The sequence below is a fragment of the Carcharodon carcharias genome, chromosome 15, assembly GCF_017639515.1.
Source record: "Carcharodon carcharias isolate sCarCar2 chromosome 15, sCarCar2.pri, whole genome shotgun sequence".
NCBI lineage: Eukaryota > Metazoa > Chordata > Chondrichthyes > Lamniformes > Lamnidae > Carcharodon > Carcharodon carcharias.
In genome coordinates this window covers 80519460-80541153 of record NC_054481.1, presented here as the reverse complement: position 1 = coordinate 80541153, position 21694 = coordinate 80519460, and the positions used below count along the sequence as shown (strand labels likewise).

Below are 21694 nucleotides of genomic sequence, written 5' to 3'. Positions count from 1 at the left end.
AACAGCAGCAACAGCATCAGCAATAACAGCAACTTGAATACCAAAAATAGCAGCAGCGATTGTAGCAGCAGCAGCAGCAACAGCAGCAGCACCAGCAGCAACAGCAAGAGCAACAATAACAGCCAAAGATGCAACACCAGCAAGAGGAACAAAAGTTGCAGCAGGAACAGCAACGACAGCAACGACAGCAGCAACAGCAGCAACAGGAACAGCAACAGCATTAGGAGCAACAACCGCAGCAATTGTAGCAGGAGCAACAATAGCAGGAACAGCAACAGGAACAGCAACAGCAGCAGGAATAGCAACAGCAGCAGGAATAACAGCAACAGGAACAGCAGCAACAGCATTAGCAGCAATCGGAACAGTAGCAACAACAGCAGCAACATGAGCTAAAAGAATTGTAACAGCAACAGCAGCAACAGCAACAGCAGCATAACAGCAGCAGCAGCAATTGTGACAACAGGAACAGCAATAACAACAGCAACAGGAACAGCAACAAGAGCAACAGCAGCAGCAACAGCAAGAGCAACAATAACTGCCAAAGCTGCAAAACCAGGAAGTGGAACAAAAGATGCAGCAGGAATAGCAACAACAGCAGCAACAGCAGCAGCAGCAACAACAGCAACCATAGGAACATTACTGCAGCATCAATTGCAGAAACAGCAAAAGCACCAACAGCAGGAGCAAAAGAAGCAAGGTGAACCACAGCAGCAGCATTAACAGCAGAAATAGCAGCAGCGACATCAGCAGCAAGAACAACAGCAACAGCAGCTGCACCTGGAACAGCAGCAACAGGAACAGTAACAACAGCAGCAATAACATCAGCAATAATAACAATAGGAACAGCAAAAACAGCAGCATCAATTGTAGCAGCAGCAGCTGCAACAGCAGCAGCAACAGCAGCAACAAGAGCAACCGCAGTGTCGACAGCAACAGCAGCAACAGCAACAGTGACAGCATAAGCAACAATGGGAAAAGCAACAATAACAGCTGCAGTAGGAAAATCTACAGCAGCAACAACAGCAGCAACAGTAGCAACAGGTACAGCAACAGCATTAGGAGCAACAACCGCAGCAATTGTAGCAGTAGCAACAACAGCCGGAACAGCAACAAGAACAGCAACAGCAACAGCAACAGGAACAGCAACAAGAGCAACAGCAGCAGCAACAGCAACAGCATCAGCAGCAGCAGCAACAGCAAAAATAACAGCCAAAGCTGCAACACCAGCAAGAGGAATAAAAGCTGCAGCTGGAACAGCAACAACAGCAGCAACAGCAGCAGCAGCAACAACAGCAACAATAGGAACATTACAGCAGCATCAATCGCAGAAAAATCAACAGCAGCAACAGCAGGAGAAACCACAGCAAGTGGAACCACAGCAGCAGCATTAACAGCAGAAATAGCAACAGCGACATCAGCAACAAGAACAACAGCAACAGCAGCTGCAGCTGGAACTGCAGGAACAGGCACAGTAACAACAGCAGCAATAACATCAGCAATAATAACAATAGGAACAGCAAAAATAGCAGCATCAATTGTAGCAGCAGCAGCTGCAACAGCAGAAGAAACAGCAGCAACAAGAGCAATGCAGTGGCGACAGCAACAGCAGCAACAGCAACAGTGACAGCTTCAGCAATAATAGGAAAAGCAACAATAACAGCATCAATAGGAACAACATCTACAGCAGCAACAACAGCAGCAACAGCAGCAACAGGAACAGCAACAGCATTAGGAGCAACAACCGCAAAATTGTAGCAGTAGCAACAACAGCCGGAACAGCAACAGGAACAGCAACAGCAGCAGGAACAGCAGCAACAGCATTAGCAGCAATAGGAACAGCAGCAACAGCATTAGCAGCAATAGGAACAGCAGCAACAACAGCAGCAACATGAGCTAAAAGAATCGTAACAGCAGCAGCAGCAACAGCAACAGCAGCATAACAGCAGCAGCAGCAACTGCAACAACAGGAACAGCAATAGCAACAGCAACAGGAACAGCAACAAGAGCAACAGCAGCAGCAACAGCAACAGCATCAGCAGCAACAGCAAGAGCAATAACAGCCAAAGAACCAACACCAGCAAGAGGAACAAAAGCTGCAGCAGGAACAGCAACAACAGCTGCAAAAGCAGCAGTAGCAGCAGCAACAGGAAGAGCAACAGCATTAGGAGCAACAGCCGCAGCAATTGTCGCAGTAGCAACAACAGCAGGAACAGCAAGAGCAGCAGGAAGAGCAACAGCAGCAGCAACAACAGCAAAAGGAACAGCAACAACAGCAACAGCAACAACAGCAACAGCAGCAGCAAAAGCAGCAACAGGAGTAGCAACAGCAGCAATAGCAGCAGCAACAGTATGAGCAGCAACAGCAACAGCAACAGCAGTTGCAACAGGAATAGCAGCAACAGGAACAGCAACAACAACAGCAAAAGCAGCAGCAAAAACACAACAGCAATAGCAACAGAAGAAGCAGGAACTGCAACAACAGCAGGCACAACAACAGCAAAAGCAGAAACAGGCGCAGCAACAGCAGCAGCAACAGGAACAGCAGCAACAGCAACAGCAACAACAACACAACAGCAACAGCAGAAGCAGGAACAGCAACAGCAGCAGGGACAGCAACAGCAACAGCAGCAACAGGTGCAGCTACAGCAGCAGCAACAGGAACAGCAGTGACAGCAACAGCATCAGCAACAGCAACAGCAGCTTAACAGCAGGAACAGCAGCAGCAGCAGCAAGAGGAACAGGAACAACAGCAGCAACAGCAGCAAAAGGATAAGCAACAGCAGCATCAACAGTTGCAACAGCAGCAGCTACAGGAACAGCAGCAGCAATAGCAACTGAAAAAGCAATAGCAGCAACAACCGCAGCAATAGTAACAGCAAAAACAACACAACAGCAACAGCAACAGCAGAAGCAGGAACAACAACAGCAGCGGGCACAGCAACAGCAACACCAGCAACAGGTGCAGCTACAACAGCAGCAACAGCAACAGAAGCAACAGGTGCAGCTACAGCAGCAGCAACAGCAAGAGCAACAATAACAGTCAAATCTGCAGCAACAACACCAACAGCAACAACAGCAGCAACAGGAACAGCAGCAACAGCAGCAACAGCATCAGCAGCAACAGCAAGAGCAACAATAACAGCCAAAGCTGCAACAGCAGCAACTGGAACAACAGCAGCAACAGGAACAGCAATAACAGCAGCCACAAAAGCAGCAGCAACAACAGTAACAATAGGAACAGCAACAGCAGCATCAACAGCTGAAACAGCAACAGCAGAAACAGCAAAAGCAAGAAAAGCTGCAGCAGCAACAGCAGCAGCAACAGCAACAGCAACAGCAGCTGCAGCCGGAACAGCAGCAACAGCATCAGCAATAACAGCAACTTGAACACCAGAAACAGCAGCAGCGATTGTAGCATCAAAAGCTGCAACAGCAGCAGCACCAGCAGCAACTGCAACAGAAACAGCAGCAATAGGAACAGAATCAGCAGCAGCAACAGCAGCAACAGGAACAGCAACAGCATTAGGAGCAACAACCGCTGCAATAATAGCAGTAGCAACAACAGCAGGAACTTCAGCAGCAGCAGCAATAACTGCAACAGGAACAGTAGCAACAGCAGCAGCAACAGCAACAGCATCAGCAGCAACAGCAAAAGCAGCAACAACAGAAGCAACAACAGCAAAAAGAACGGCAACAGCAGCAACAGGAAAAGGAGCAATAGGAACAGGAACAACAGCAGCAACAGCAGCAATAGGAACAGCAACAGCAGAAGCAACAGCAGCAACAGGATCAACACATGCAAAAACAACAGCAGCAACAGCAGCAGCTACAGGAACAGCAGCTATGGGAACAGCAGCAATAGGAACAGCATCTACAGCAGCAACAACAGCAGCAACAGCAGCAACAGCAGCAGCAGGAACAGCAACAGCATTAGGAGCAACAACTACGGCAATTGTAGCAGTAGCAATAACAGCAGGAACAGCAACAGGAACAGCAACAGCAGCAGGAACAGCAACAGCAGCAGGAACAACAGCAACAGGAACAGCAGCAACAGCATTAGCAGCAATAGGAACAGTAGCAACAACAGCAGCAACATGAGCAAAAAGAATCGTAACAGCAGCAGCAGCGACAGCAACAGCAGCATAACAGCAGCAGCAATTGCAACAACAGGAAAAGCAATAACAACAGCAACAGGAACAGCGACAAGAGCAACAGCAGCAGCAACAGCAACATCATCAGCAGCAACAGCAAGAGCAACAATAACAGCCAAAGATGCAACACCAGCAAGAGGAACAAAAGCTGCAGCAGGAACAGCAACGACAGCAGCAACAGCAGCAACAGGAACAGCAACAGCATTAGGAGCAACAACCGCAGCAATTGTAGCAGGAGCAACAATAGCAGGAACAGCAACAGGAACAGCAACAGCAGCAGGAATAGCAACAGCAGCAGGAATAACAGCAACAGGAACAGCAGCAACAGCATTAGCAGCAATCGGAACAGTAGCAACAACAGCAGCAAAATGAGCTAAAAGAATCGTAACAGCAACAGCAGCAACAGCAACAGCAGCATAACAGCAGCAGCAGCAATTGTGACAACAGGAACAGCAATAACAACAGCAACAGGAACAGCAACAAGAGCAACAGCAGCAGCAACAGCATCAGCAGCAACAGCAAGAGCAACAATAACAGCCAAAGCTGCAACACCAGGAAGAGGAACAAACGCTGCAGCAGGAATAGCAACAATAGCAGCAGCAGCAACAACAGCAACAATATGAACATTACCGCAGCATCAATTGCAGAAACAGCAACAGCAAAAACAGCAGGAGCAACAGCAGCAAGTTGACCCACAGCAGCAGCATTAACAGCAGAAATTGCAACAGCGACATCCGCAGCAAGAACAACAGCAACAGCAGCTGCAGCTGGAACAGCAGCAACAGGAACAGTAACAACAGCAGCAATAACATCAGCAATAATAACAATAGGAACAGCAAAAACAGCAGCATCAATTGTAGCAGCAGCAGCTGCAACAGCAGCAGCAACAGCAGCAACAAGAGCAACCACAGTGGTGACAGCAACAGCAGCAACAGCAACAGCGACAGCATAAGCAACAATTGGAAAAGCAACAATAACAGCATCAATAGGAACAACATCTACAGCAGCAACAACAGCAGCAACAGCAGCAACAGGAACAGCAACAGCATTAGGAGCAACAACCGCAGCAATTGTAGCAGTAGCATCAACAGCCGGAACAGCAACAGGAACAGCAACAGCAACAGGAACAGCAACAGCAGCAGGAACCACAGCAACAGGAACAGCAGCAACAGCATTAGCAGCAATAGGAACAGCAGCAACAACAGCAGCAACATGAGCAAAAGGAATCGTAACAGCAGCAGCAGCAACAGCAACAGCAGCATAACAGCAGCCGCAGCAACTGCAACAGGAACAGCAATAGCAACAGCAACAGGAACAGCAACAAGAGCAACAGCAGCAGCAACAGCAACAGCATCAGCAGCAACAGCAAGAGCAACAATAACAGCCAAAGAACCAACACCAGCAAGAGGAAAAAAAGCTGCAGCAGCAACAGCAACAACAGCAGCAGCAAAAGCAGAAGCAGCAACAACAGCAACAATAGGAAAATTACAGCAGCATCAATCGCAAAACAGCAAAAGCACCAACAGCAGGAGCAACAGCAGCAAGTGGAACCAGAGCAGCAGCATTAACAGCAGAAATAGCAGCAGCAACAGCAGCAACAAGAGCAACAGCAGAAGCGACAGCAACAGCAACAGCGACAGCATCAGCAGCAATAGGAAAAGCAACAATAACAGCAGCAATAGGAACAGCATCTACAGAAGCAACAGCAGCAGCAACAGCAGGAACAGGAACAGCAACAGCATTAGGAGCAACAACCGCAGCAATTGTAGCAGTAGCAACAACAGCAGGAACAGCAAGAGCAGCAGGAAGAGCAACAGCAGCAGCAACAGCTGAAACAGCAACAGCAGAAACAGCAAAAGCAAGAAAAGCTGCAGCAGCAACAGCAGCAGCAACAGCAACAGAAGCAACAGGTGCAGCTACAGCAGCAGCAAAAGCAAGAGCAACAATAACAGTCAAATCTGCAGCATCAACACGAACAGCAACAACAGCAGCAACAGGAACAGCAGCAACAGCAGCAACAGCATCAGCAGCAACAGCAAGAGCAACAATAACAGCCAAAGCTGCAACAGCAGCAACTGGAACAACAGCAGCAACAGGAACAGCAATAACAGCAGCCACAAAAGCAGCAGCAGCAACAGTAACAATAGGAACAGCAACAGCAGCATCAACAGCTGAAACAGCAACAGCAGAAACAGCAAAAGCAAGAAAAGCTGCAGCAGCAACAGCAGCAGCAACAGCAACAGCAACAGCAGCTGCAGCCGGAACAGCAGCAACAGCATCAGCAATAACAGCAACTTGAATACCAAAAATAGCAGCAGCGATTGTAGCAGCAGCAGCAGCAACAGCAGCAGCACCAGCAGCAACAGCAAGAGCAACAATAACAGCCAAAGATGCAACACCAGCAAGAGGAACAAAAGTTGCAGCAGGAACAGCAACGACAGCAACGACAGCAGCAACAGCAGCAACAGGAACAGCAACAGCATTAGGAGCAACAACCGCAGCAATTGTAGCAGGAGCAACAATAGCAGGAACAGCAACAGGAACAGCAACAGCAGCAGGAATAGCAACAGCAGCAGGAATAACAGCAACAGGAACAGCAGCAACAGCATTAGCAGCAATCGGAACAGTAGCAACAACAGCAGCAACATGAGCTAAAAGAATTGTAACAGCAACAGCAGCAACAGCAACAGCAGCATAACAGCAGCAGCAGCAATTATGACAACAGGAACAGCAATAACAACAGCAACAGGAACAGCAACAAGAGCAACAGCAGCAGCAACAGCATCAGCAGCAACAGCAAGAGCAACAATAACAGCCAAAGCTGCAAAACCAGGAAGTGGAACAAAAGATGCAGCAGGAATAGCAACAACAGCAGCAACAGCAGCAGCAGCAACAACAGCAACCATAGGAACATTACTGCAGCATCAATTGCAGAAACAGCAAAAGCACCAACAGCAGGAGCAAAAGAAGCAAGGTGAACCACAGCAGCAGCATTAACAGCAGAAATAGCAGCAGCGACATCAGCAGCAAGAACAACAGCAACAGCAGCTGCACCTGGAACAGCAGCAACAGGAACAGTAACAACAGCAGCAATAACATCAGCAATAATAACAATAGGAACAGCAAAAACGGCAGCATCAATTGTAGCAGCAGCAGCTGCAACAGCAGCAGCAACAGCAGCAACAAGAGCAACCGCAGTGTCGACAGCAACAGCAGCAACAGCAACAGTGACAGCATAAGCAACAATGGGAAAAGCAACAATAACAGCTGCAGTAGGAAAATCTACAGCAGCAACAACAGCAGCAACAGTAGCAACAGGTACAGCAACAGCATTAGGAGCAACAACCGCAGCAATTGTAGCAGTAGCAACAACAGCCGGAACAGCAACAAGAACAGCAACAGCAACAGCAACAGGAACAGCAACAAGAGCAACAGCAGCAGCAACAGCAACAGCATCAGCAGGAACAGCAACAGCAAAAATAACAGCCAAAGCTGCAACACCAGCAAGAGGAATAAAAGCTGCAGCTGGAACAGCAACAACAGCAGCAACAGCAGCAGCAGCAACAACAGCAACAATAGGAACATTACAGCAGCATCAATCGCAGAAAAATCAACAGCAGCAACAGCAGGAGAAACCACAGCAAGTGGAACCACAGCAGCAGCATTAACAGCAGAAATAGCAACAGCGACATCAGCAACAAGAACAACAGCAACAGCAGCTGCAGCTGGAACTGCAGGAACAGGCACAGTAACAACAGCAGCAATAACATCAGCAATAATAACAATAGGAACAGCAAAAATAGCAGCATCAATTGTAGCAGCGACAGCTGCAACAGCAGCAGAAACAGCAGCGACAAGAGCAATGCAGTGGCGACAGCAACAGCAGCAACAGCAACAGTGACAGCTTCAGCAATAATAGGAAAAGCAACAATAACAGCATCAATAGGAACAACATCTACAGCAGCAACAACAGCAGCAACAGCAGCAACAGGAACAGCAACAGCATTAGGAGCAACAACCGCAAAATTGTAGCAGTAGCAACAACAGCCGGAACAGCAACAGGAACAGCAACAGCAGCAGGAACAGCAACAGCAGCAGGAACCACAGCAACAGGAACAGCAGCAACAGCATTAGCAGCAATAGGAACAGCAGCAACAGCATTAGCAGCAATAGGAACAGCAGCAACAACAGCAGCAACATGAGCTAAAAGAATCGTAACAGCAGCAGCAGCAACAGCAACAGCAGCATAACATCAGCAGCAGCAACTGCAACAACAGGAACAGCAATAGCAACAGCAACAGGAACAGCAACAAGAGCAACAGCAGCAGCAACAGCAACAGCATCAGCAGCAACAGCAAGAGCAACAATAACAGCCAAAGAACCAACACCAGCAAGAGGAAAAAAAGCTGCAGCAGGAACAGCAACAACAGCAGCAAAAGCAGCAGTAACAGCAGCAACAGGAAGAGCAACAGCATTAGGAGCAACAGCCGCAGCAATTGTTGCAGTAGCAACAACAGCAGGAACAGCAAGAGCAGCAGGAAGAGCAACAGCAGCAGCAACAACAGCAAAAGGAACAGCAACAACAGCAACAGCAACAACAGCAACAGCAGCAGCAAAAGCAGCAACAGGAGTAGCAACAGCAGCAATAGCAGCAGCAACAGTATGAGCAGCAACAGCAACAGCAGCAGCAGTTGCAACAGGAATAGCAGCAACAGGAACAGCAACAACAACAGCAACAGCAGCAGCAAAAACACAACAGCAATAGCAACAGAAGAAGCAGGAACTGCAACAACAGCAGGCACAACAACAGCAAAAGCAGAAACAGGCGCAGCAACAGCAGCAGCAACAGGAACAGCAGCAACAGCAACAGCAACAACAACACAACAGCAACAGCAGAAGCAGGAACAGCAACAGCAGCAGGGACAGCAACAGCAACAGCAGCAACAGGTGCAGCTACAGCAGCAGCAACAGGAACAGCAGTGACAGCAACAGCATCAGCAACAGCAACAGCAGCTTAACAGCAGGAACAGCAGCAGCAGCAGCAAGAGGAACAGGAACAACAGCAGCAACAGCAGCAAAAGGATAAGCAACAGCAGCATCAACAGTTGCAACAGCAGCAGCTACAGGAACAGCAGCAGCAATAGCAACTGAAAAAGCAATAGCAGCAACAACCGCAGCAATAGTAACAGCAAAAACAACACAACAGCAACAGCAACAGCAGAAGCAGGAACAACAACAGCAGCGGGCACAGCAACAGCAACACCAGCAACAGGTGCAGCTACAGCAGCAGCAACAGCAACAGAAGCAACAGGTGCAGCTACAGCAGCAGCAACAGCAAGAGCAACAATAACAGTCAAATCTGCAGCAACAACACCAACAGCAACAACAGCAGCAACAGGAACAGCAGCAACAGCAGCAACAGCATCAGCAGCAACAGCAAGAGCAACAATAACAGCCAAAGCTGCAACAGCAGCAACTGGAACAACAGCAGCAACAGGAACAGCAATAACAGCAGCCACAAAAGCAGCAGCAACAACAGTAACAATAGGAACAGCAACAGCAGCATCAACAGCTGAAACAGCAACAGCAGAAACAGCAAAAGCAAGAAAAGCTGCAGCAGCAACAGCAGCAGCAACAGCAACAGCAACAGCAGCTGCAGCCGGAACAGCAGCAACAGCATCAGCAATAACAGCAACTTGAACACCAAAAACAGCAGCAGCGATTGTAGCATCAAAAGCTGCAACAGCAGCAGCACCAGCAGCAACTGCAACAGAAACAGCAGCAATAGGAACGGAATCAGCAGCAGCAACAGCAGCAACAGGAACAGCAACAGCATTAGGAGCAACAACCGCTGCAATAATAGCAGTAGCAACAACAGCAGGAACTTCAGCAGCAGCAGCAAAAACTGCAACAGCATCAGCAGCAACAGCAAAAGCAGCAACAACAGAAGCAACAACAGCAAAAAGAACAGCAACAGCAGCAACAGGAAAAGGAGCAATAGGAACAGGAACAACAGCAGCAACAGCAGCAATAGGAACAGCAACAGCAGAAGCAAAGCAGCAACAGGATCAGCACATGCAAAAACAACAGCAGCAACAGCAGCAGCTACAGGAACAGCAGCTATGGGAACAGCAGCAATAGGAACAGCATCTACAGCAGCAACAACAGCAGCAACAGCAGCAACAGCAGCAGCAGGAACAGCAACAACATTAGGAGCAACAACTACGGCAATTGTAGCAGTAGCAATAACAGCAGGAACAGCAACAGGAACAGCAACAGCAGCAGGAACAGCAACAGCAGCAGGAACAAAAGCAACAGGAACAGCAGCAACAGCATCAGCAGCAATAGGAAAAGCAACAATAACAGCAGCAATAGGAACAGCATCTACAGAAGCAACAGCAGCAGCAACAGCAGGAACAGGAACAGCAACAGCATTAGGAGCAACAACCGCAGCAATTGTAGCATTAGCAACAACAGCAGGAACAGCAAGAGCAGCAGGAAGAGCAACAGCAGCAGCAACAGCTGAAACAGCAACAGCAGAAACAGCAAAAGCAAGAAAAGCTGCAGCAGCAACAGCAGCAGCAGCAGCAACAGAAGCAACAGGTGCAGCTACAGCAGCAGCAAAAGCAAGAGCAACAATAACAGTCAAATCTGCAGCATCAACACGAACAGCAACAACAGCAGCAACAGGAACAGCAGCAACAGCAGCAACAGCATCAGCAGCAACAGCAAGAGCAACAATAACAGCCAAAGCTGCAACAGCAGCAACTGGAACAACAGCAGCAACAGGAACAGCAATAACAGCAGCCACAAAAGCAGCAGCAGCAACAGTAACAATAGGAACAGCAACAGCAGCATCAACAGCTGAAACAGCAACAGCAGAAACAGCAAAAGCAAGAAAAGCTGCAGCAGCAACAGCAGCAGCAACAGCAACAGCAACAGCAGCTGCAGCCGGAACAGCAGCAACAGCATCAGCAATAACAGCAACTTGAATACCAAAAATAGCAGCAGCGATTGTAGCAGCAGCAGCAGCAACAGCAGCAGCACCAGCAGCAACAGCAAGAGCAACAATAACAGCCAAAGATGCAACACCAGCAAGAGGAACAAAATTTGCAGCAGGAACAGCAACGACAGCAACGACAGCAGCAACAGCAGCAACAGGAACAGCAACAGCATTAGGAGCAACAACCGCAGCAATTGTAGCAGGAGCAACAATAGCAGGAACAGCAACAGGAACAGCAACAGCAGCAGGAATAGCAACAGCAGCAGGAATAACAGCAACAGGAACAGCAGCAACAGCATTAGCAGCAATCGGAACAGTAGCAACAACAGCAGCAACATGAGCTAAAAGAATTGTAACAGCAACAGCAGCAACAGCAACAGCAGCATAACAGCAGCAGCAGCAATTGTGACAACAGGAACAGCAATAACAACAGCAACAGGAACAGCAACAAGAGCAACAGCAGCAGCAACAGCAAGAGCAACAATAACTGCCAAAGCTGCAAAACCAGGAAGTGGAACAAAAGATGCAGCAGGAATAGCAACAACAGCAGCAACAGCAGCAGCAGCAACAACAGCAACCATAGGAACATTACTGCAGCATCAATTGCAGAAACAGCAAAAGCACCAACAGCAGGAGCAAAAGAAGCAAGGTGAACCACAGCAGCAGCATTAACAGCAGAAATAGCAGCAGCGACATCAGCAGCAAGAACAACAGCAACAGCAGCTGCACCTGGAACAGCAGCAACAGGAACAGTAACAACAGCAGCAATAACATCAGCAATAATAACAATAGGAACAGCAAAAACGGCAGCATCAATTGTAGCAGCAGCAGCTGCAACAGCAGCAGCAACAGCAGCAACAAGAGCAACCGCAGTGTCGACAGCAACAGCAGCAACAGCAACAGTGACAGCATAAGCAACAATGGGAAAAGCAACAATAACAGCTGCAGTAGGAAAATCTACAGCAGCAACAACAGCAGCAACAGTAGCAACAGGTACAGCAACAGCATTAGGAGCAACAACCGCAGCAATTGTAGCAGTAGCAACAACAGCCGGAACAGCAACAAGAACAGCAACAGCAACAGCAACAGGAACAGCAACAAGAGCAACAGCAGCAGCAACAGCAACAGCATCAGCAGCAACAGCAACAGCAAAAATAACAGCCAAAGCTGCAACACCAGCAAGAGGAATAAAAGCTGCAGCTGGAACAGCAACAACAGCAGCAACAGCAGCAGCAGCAACAACAGCAACAATAGGAACATTACAGCAGCATCAATCGCAGAAAAATCAACAGCAGCAACAGCAGGAGAAACCACAGCAAGTGGAACCACAGCAGCAGCATTAACAGCAGAAATAGCAACAGCGACATCAGCAACAAGAACAACAGCAACAGCAGCTGCAGCTGGAACTGCAGGAACAGGCACAGTAACAACAGCAGCAATAACATCAGCAATAATAACAATAGGAACAGCAAAAATAGCAGCATCAATTGTAGCAGCGACAGCTGCAACAGCAGCAGAAACAGCAGCGACAAGAGCAATGCAGTGGCGACAGCAACAGCAGCAACAGCAACAATGACAGCTTCAGCAATAATAGGAAAAGCAACAATAACAGCATCAATAGGAACAACATCTACAGCAGCAACAACAGCAGCAACAGCAGCAACAGGAACAGCAACAGCATTAGGAGCAACAACCGCAAAATTGTAGCAGTAGCAACAACAGCCGGAACAGCAACAGGAACAGCAACAGCAGCAGGAACAGCAACAGCAGCAGGAACCACAGCAACAGGAACAGCAGCAACAGCATTAGCAGCAATAGGAACAGCAGCAACAGCATTAGCAGCAATAGGAACAGCAGCAACAACAGCAGCAACATGAGCTAAAAGAATCGTAACAGCAGCAGCAGCAACAGCAACAGCAGCATAACATCAGCAGCAGCAACTGCAACAACAGGAACAGCAATAGCAACAGCAACAGGAACAGCAACAAGAGCAACAGCAGCAGCTACAGCAACAGCATCAGCAGCAACAGCAAGAGCAACAATAACAGCCAAAGAACCAACACCAGCAAGAGGAAAAAAAGCTGCAGCAGGAACAGCAACAACAGCAGCAAAAGCAGCAGTAACAGCAGCAACAGGAAGAGCAACAGCATTAGGAGCAACAGCCGCAGCAATTGTTGCAGTAGCAACAACAGCAGGAACAGCAAGAGCAGCAGGAAGAGCAACAGCAGCAGCAACAACAGCAAAAGGAACAGAAACAACAGCAACAGCAACAACAGCAACAGCAGCAGCAAAAGCAGCAACAGGAGTAGCAACAGCAGCAATAGCAGCAGCAACAGTATGAGCAGCAACAGCAACAGCAGCAGCAGTTGCAACAGGAATAGCAGCAACAGGAACAGCAACAACAACAGCACCAGCAGCAGCAAAAACACAACAGCAATAGCAACAGAAGAAGCAGGAACTGCAATAACAGCAGGCACAACAACAGCAAAAGCAGAAACAGGCGCAGCAACAGCAGCAGCAACAGGAACAGCAGCAACAGCAACAGCAACAACAACACAACAGCAACAGCAGAAGCAGGAACAGCAACAGCAGCAGGGACAGCAACAGCAACAGCAGCAACAGGTGCAGCTACAGCAGCAGCAACAGGAACAGCAGTGACAGCAACAGCATCAGCAACAGCAACAGCAGCTTAACAGCAGGAACAGCAGCAGCAGCAGCAAGAGGAACAGGAACAACAGCAGCAACAGCAGCAAAAGGATAAGCAACAGCAGCATCAACAGTTGCAACAGCAGCAGCTACAGGAACAGCAGCAGCAATAGCAACTGAAAAAGCAATAGCAGCAACAACCGCAGCAATAGTAACAGCAAAAACAACACAACAGCAACAGCAACAGCAGAAGCAGGAACAACAACAGCAGCGGGCACAGCAACAGCAACACCAGCAACAGGTGCAGCTACAGCAGCAGCAACAGCAACAGAAGCAACAGGTGCAGCTACAGCAGCAGCAACAGCAAGAGCAACAATAACAGTCAAATCTGCAGCAACAACACCAACAGCAACAACAGCAGCAACAGGAACAGCAGCAACAGCAGCAACAGCATCAGCAGCAACAGCAAGAGCAACAATAACAGCCAAAGCTGCAACAGCAGCAACTGGAACAACAGCAGCAACAGGAACAGCAATAACAGCAGCCACAAAAGCAGCTGCAACAACAGTAACAATAGGAACAGCAACAGCAGCATCAACAGCTGAAACAGCAACAGCAGAAACAGCAAAAGCAAGAAAAGCTGCAGCAGCAACAGCAGCAGCAACAGCAACAGCAACAGCAGCTGCAGCCGGAACAGCAGCAACAGCATCAGCAATAACAGCAACTTGAACACCAAAAACAGCAGCAGCGATTGTAGCATCAAAAGCTGCAACAGCAGCAGCACCAGCAGCAACTGCAACAGAAACAGCAGCAATAGGAACGGAATCAGCAGCAGCAACAGCAGCAACAGGAACAGCAACAGCATTAGGAGCAACAACCGCTGCAATAATAGCAGTAGCAACAACAGCAGGAACTTCAGCAGCAGCAGCAAAAACTGCAACAGGAACAGTAGCAACAGCAGCAGCAACAGCAACAGCATCAGCAGCAACAGCAAAAGCAGCAACAACAGAAGCAACAACAGCAAAAAGAACAGCAACAGCAGCAACAGGAAAAGGAGCAATAGGAACAGGAACAACAGCAGCAACAGCAGCAATAGGAACAGCAACAGCAGAAGCAACAGCAGCAACAGGATCAGCACATGCAAAAACAACAGCAACAACAGCAGCAGCTACAGGAACAGCAGTTATGGGCACAGCAGCAATAGGAACAGCATCTACAGCAGCAACAACAGCAGCAACAGCAGCAACAGCAGCAGCAGGAACAGCAACAGCATTAGGAGCAACAACTACGGCAATTGTAGCAGTAGCAATAACAGCAGGAACAGCAACAGGAACAGCAACAGCAGCAGGAACAGCAACAGCAGCAGGAACAACAGCAACAGGAACAGCAGCAACAGCATTAGCAGCAATAGGAACAGTAGCAACAACAGCAGCAACATGAGCAAAAAGAATCGTAACAGCAGCAGCAGCAACAGCAACAGCAGCATAACAGCAGCAGCAATTGCAACAACAGGAAAAGCAATAACAACAGCAACAGGATCAGCAACAAGAGCAACAGCAGCAGCAACAGCAACAGCATCAGCAGCAACAGCAAGAGCAACAATAACAGCCAAAGATGCACCACCAGCAAGAGGAACAAAAGCTGCAGCAGGAACAGCAACGACAGCAGCAACAGCAGCAACAGGAACAGCAACAGCATTAGGAGCAACAACCGCAGCAATTGTAGCAGGAGCAACAATAGCAGGAACAGCAACAGGAACAGCAACAGCAGCAGGAATAGCAACAGCAGCAGGAACAACAGCAACAGGAACAGCAGCAACAGCATTAGCAGCAATCGGAACAGTAGCAACAACAGCAGCAAATTGAGCTAAAAGAATCGTAACAGCATCAGCAGCAGCAGCAACAGCAGCATAACAGCAGCAGCAGCAATTGTGACAACAGGAACAGCAATAACAACAGCAACAGGAACAGCAACAAGAGCAACAGCAGCAGCAACAGCAACAGCATCAGCAGCAACAGCAAGAGCAACAATAACAGCCAAAGAACCAACACCAGCAAGAGGAACAAAAGCTGCAGCAGCAACAGCAACAACAGCAGCAAAAGCAGCAACAGGAACAGCAACAGCATTAGGAGCAACAACCGCAGCAATTGTAGCAGGAGCAACAATAGCAGGAACAGCAACAGGAACAGCAACAGCAGCAGGAATAGCAACAGCAGCAGGAACAACAGCAACAGGAACAGCGGCAACAGCATTAGCAGCAATAGGAACAGCATCTACAGCAGCAACAACAGCAGCAACAGCAGCAACAGCAGCAGCAGGAACAGCAACAACATTAGGAGCAACAACCATGGCAATTGTAGCAGTAGCAATAACAGCAGGAACAGCAACAGGAACAGCAACAGCAGCAGTAACAGCAACAGCAGCAGGAACAAGAGCAACAGGAACAGCAGCAACAGCATTAGCAGCAATAGGAACAGTAGCAACAACAGCAGCAACATGAGCAAAAAGAATCGTAACAGCAGCAGCAGCAACAGCAACAGCAGCATAACAGCAGCAGCAATTGCAACAACAGGAAAAGCAATAACAACAGCAACAGGAACAGCAACAAGAGCAACAGCAGCAGCAACAGCAACATCATCAGCAGCAACAGCAAGAGCAACAATAACAGCCAAAGATGCAACACCAGCAAGAGGAACAAAAGCTGCAGCAGGAACAGCAACGACAGCAGCAACAGCAGCAACAGGAACAGCAACAGCATTAGGAGCAACAACCGCTGCAATTGTAGCAGGAGCAACAATAGCAGGAACAGCAACAGGAACAGCAACAGCAGCAGGAACAGCAACAGCAGCAGCAACAGCAACAGCATCAGCAGCAACAGCATAAGCAGCAACAACAGAAGCAACAACAGCAAAAAGAACAGCAACAGCAGCAAAAGGAAAAGGAGCAACAGGAACAGGAACAACAGCAGCAATAGGAACAGCAACAGCAGAAGCAACAGCAGCAACAGGATCAGCACATGGGAAAAGAGCAGCAGCAACAGCAGCAGCTACAGGAACAGCAGCATTGGGAACAGCAGCAATAGGAACAGCATCTACAGCAGCAACAACAGCAGCAACAGCAGCAACAGCAGCAGCAGGAACAGCAACAGCATTAGAAGCAACAACTACGGCAATTGTAGCAGTAGCAATAACAGCAGGAACAGCAACAGGAACATCAACAGCAGCAGGAACAGCAACAGCAGCAGGAACAACAGCAACAGGAACAGCAGCAACAGCATTAGCATCAATAGGAACAGTAGCAACAACAGCAGCAACATAAGCAAAAAGAATCGTAACAGCAGCAGCAGCAACAGCAACAGCAGCATAACAGCAGCAGCAATTGCAACAACAGGAAAAGCAATAACAACAGCAACAGGAACAGCAACAAGAGCAACAGCAGCAGCAACAGCAACAGCATCAGCAGCAACAGCAAGAGCTACAATAACAGCCAAAGATGCAACACCAGCAAGAGGAACAAAAGCTGCAGCAGGAACAGCAACGACAGCAGCAACAGCAGCAACAGGAACAGCAACAGCATTAGGAGCAACAACCGCTGCAATTGTAGCAGGAGCAACAATAGCAGGAACAGCAACAGGAACAGCAACAGCAACAGGAACAGCAACAGCAGCAGGAACCACAGCAACAGGAACAGCAACAGCAGCAGGAACAGCAATAAGAGCAACAGCAGCAGCAACAGCAACAGCATCAGCAGCAACAGCAAGAGCAACAATAACCGCCAAAGAACAAACACCAGCAAGAGGAACAAAAGCTGCAGCAGGAACAGCAACAACAGCAGCAAAAGCAGCAGCAGCAACAACAGCAATAATAGGAAAATTACATCAGCATCAATCGCAAAACAGCAAAAGCACCAACAGAAGGAGCAACAGCAGCAAGTGGAACCAGAGCAGCAGCATTAACAGCAGAAATAGCAACAGCGACAGCAGCAGCAAGAACATCAGCAACAGCAGCTGCAGCTGGAACAGCAGCAACAGGAACAGTAACAACAGCAGCAATAACATCAGCAATAATAACAATAGGAACAGCAAAAACAGCAGCATCAATTGTAGCAGCAGCAGCTGCAACAGCAGCAGCAACAGCAGCAACAAGAGCAACAGCAGCAGCAACAGCAACAGCAGCAACAGCAACAGCGACAGCATCAGCAGCAATAGGAAAAGCAACAGCAACAGCATCAATAGGAACAGCATCTACAGCAGCAACAGCAGCAGCAACAGCAGAAACAGGAACAGCAACAGCATTAGGAGCAACAACCGCGGCAATTGTAGCAGTAGCAACAAGAGCCGTAACAGCAACAGGAACAGCAACAGCAGCAGGAACAGCAGTCGCAACAGGAATAGCAGCAACAGGAACAGCAACAACAACAGCAACAACCGCAGCAAAAACACAATAGCAACAGCAACAGCAGAAGCAGGAACTGCAACAACAGCAGGCACAGAAACAGCAAAAGCAGAAACAAGCGCAGCAACAGCAGCAGCAACAGGAACAGCAGCAACAGCAACAGCAACAACAACACAACAGCAACAGCAACAGCAGAAGCAGGAACAGCAACAGCAGCAGGGACAGCAACAGCAACAGCAGCATAACAGCAGCAGCAGCAACTGTAACAACAGGAACAGAAATAGCAACAGCAACAGCAACAGGAACAGCAACAAAAGCAACAGCAGCAGCAACAGCAACAGCATCAGCAGCAACAGCAACTGCAACAATAACAGTCAAAGCTGCAGCAACAACACGAACAGCAACAACAGCAGCAACAGGAACAAGAGCAACAGCAAATACAGCATCAGCAGCAACAGCAGCAGCAACAGCAGCAACAGGAACAGCAACAGGATTAGGAGCAACAACCACAGCAATTGTAGCAGTAGCAACAACAGCAGGAACAGCAAGAGCAGCAGGAAGAGCAACAGCAGCAGCAACAAGAGCAACAGGAACAGCAACAATAGCAACTGCAACAACAGCAACAGCAGCAGCAAAAGAAGCAACAGGAGTAGCAAATGCAGCAATAGCAGCAGCAACAGTATGAAAAGCAACAGCAACAGCAGTCGCAACAGGAATAGCAGCAACAGGAACAGCAACAACAACAGCAACAGCAGCAGCAAAAGCACAACAGCAACAGCAACAGCAGAAACAGGAACTGCAACAACAGCAGGCACAGCAACAGCAAAAGCAGAAACAGGCGCAGCAACAGCAGCAGCAACAGGAACAGCAGCAACAGCAACAGCAACAACAACACAACAGCAACAGCAACAGCAGAAGCAGGAACAGCAACAGCAGCAGGGACAGCAACAGCAACAGCAGCAACTGGTGCAGCTACAGTAGCAGCAACAGGAACAGCAGTAACAGCAACAGCATCAGCAACAGCAACAGCAGCATAACAGCAGGAACAGCAGCAGCAGCAGCAACAGGAACAGGAACAACAGCAGCAACAGCAGCAACAGGATAAGCAACAGCAGCATTGACAGTTGCAACAGCAGCAGCTACAGGAACAGCAGCAGCAATAGCAACTGAAAAAGCAATAGCAGCAACAACCGCAACAATAGTAAAAGCAAAAACAACACAACACCAAAAGCAACAGCAGAAGCAGGAACAACAACAGCAGCGGGCACAGCAACAGCAACACCAGCAACAGGTGCAGCTACAGCAGCAGCAACAGCAAGAGCAACAATAACAGTCAAATCTGCAGCAACAACACCAACAGCAACAACAGCAGCAACAGGAACAGCAGCAACAGCAGCAACAGCATCAGCAGCAACAGCAAGAGCAACAATAACAGCCAAAGCTGCAACAGCAGCAACTGGAACAACAGCAGCAACAGGAACAGCAATAACAGCAGCCACAAAAGCAGCAGCAACAACAGTAACAATAGGAACAGCAACAGCAGCATCAACAGCTGAAACAGCAACAGCAGAAACAGCAAAAGCAAGAAAAGCTGCAGCAGCAACAGCAGCAGCAACAGCAACAGCAACAGCAGCTGCAGCCGGAACAGCAGCAACAGCATCAGCAATAACAGCAACTTGAATACCAAAAATAGCAGCAGCGATTGTAGCAGCAGCAGCAGCAACAGCAGCAGCACCAGCAGCAACAGCAAGAGCAACAATAACAGCCAAAGATGCAACACCAGCAAGAGGAACAAAAGTTGCAGCAGGAACAGCTACGACAGCAACGACAGCAGCAACAGCAGCAACAGGAACAGCAACAGCATTAGGAGCAACAACCGCAGCAATTGTATCAGGAGCAACAATAGCAGGAACAGCAACAGGAACAGCAACAGCAGCAGGAATAGCAACAGCAGCAGGAATAACAGCAACAGGAACAGCAGCAACAGCATTAGCAGCAATCGGAACAGTAGCAACAACAGCAGCAACATGAGCTAAAAGAATTGTAACAGCAACAGCAGCAACAGCAACAGCAGCATAACAGCAGCAGCAGCAATTGTGACAACAGGAACAGCAATAACAACAGCAACAGGAACAGCAACAGGAGCAACAGCAGCAACAGCAGCAGCAGCAACAAGAGCAACAATAACAGCCAAAGCTGCAAAACCAGGAAGTGGAACAAAAGATGCAGCAGGAATAGCAACAACAGCAGCAACAGCAGCAGCAGCAACAACAGCAACCATAGGAACATTACTGCAGCATCAATTGCAGAAACAGCAAAAGCACCAACAGCAGGAGCAAAAGAAGCAAGGTGAACCACAGCAGCAGCATTAACAGCAGAAATAGCAGCAGCGACATCAGCAGCAAGAACAACAGCAACAGCAGCTGCACCTGGAACAGCAGCAACAGGAACAGTAACAACAGCAGCAATAACATCAGCAATAATAACAATAGGAACAGCAAAAACGGCAGCATCAATTGTAGCAGCAGCAGCTGCAACAGCAGCAGCAACAGCAGCAACAAGAGCAACCTGCAGTGTCGACAGCAACAGCAGCAACAGCAACAGTGACAGCATAAGCAACAATGGGAAAAGCAACAATAACAGCTGCAGTAGGAAAATCTACAGCAGCAACAACAGCAGCAACAGCAGCAACAGGTACAGCAACAGCATTAGGAGCAACAACCGCAGCAATTGTAGCAGTAGCAACAACAGCCGGAACAGCAACAAGAACAGCAACAGCAACAGCAACAGGAACAGCAACAGGAGCAACAGCAGCAGCAACAGCAACAGCATCAGCAGCAACAGCAACAGCAAAAATAACAGCCAAAGCTGCAACACCAGCAAGAGGAATAAAAGCTGCAGCTGGAACAGCAACAACAGCAGCAACAGCAGCAGCAGCAACAACAGCAACAATAGGAACATTACAGCAGCATCAATCGCAGAAAAATCAACAGCAGCAACAGCAGGAGAAACCGCAGCAAGTGGAACCACAGCAGCAGCATTAACAGCAGAAATAGCAACAGCGACATCAGCAACAAGAACAACAGCAACAGCAGCTGCAGCTGGAACTGCAGGAACAGGCACAGTAACAACAGCAGCAATAACATCAGCAATAATAACAATAGGAACAGCAAAAATAGCAGCATCAATTGTAGCAGCGACAGCTGCAACAGCAGCAGAAACAGCAGCGACAAGAGCAATGCAGTGGCGACAGCAACAGCAGCAACAGCAACAGTGACAGCTTCAGCAATAATAGGAAAAGCAACAATAACAGCATCAATAGGAACAACATCTACAGCAGCAACAACAGCAGCAACAGCAGCAACAGGAACAGCAACAGCATTAGGAGCAACAACCGCAAAATTGTAGCAGTAGCAACAACAGCCGGAACAGCAACAGGAACAGCAACAGCAGCAGGAACAGCAACAGCAGCAGGAACCACAGCAACAGGAACAGCAGCA

At 48.5% G+C, this 21694-nt stretch overlaps 2 pseudogenes; both read left to right on the top strand.

Annotated features, from left to right (window-relative positions):
- The first annotated feature begins 968 nt into the window (after positions 1-968).
- Positions 969-5992, top strand: LOC121288411 (annotated as a pseudogene).
- Positions 5993-7396: 1404 nt separating this feature from the next.
- LOC121288410 lies at positions 7397-19986 on the top strand (annotated as a pseudogene).
- Positions 19987-21694: the final 1708 nt, after the last annotated feature.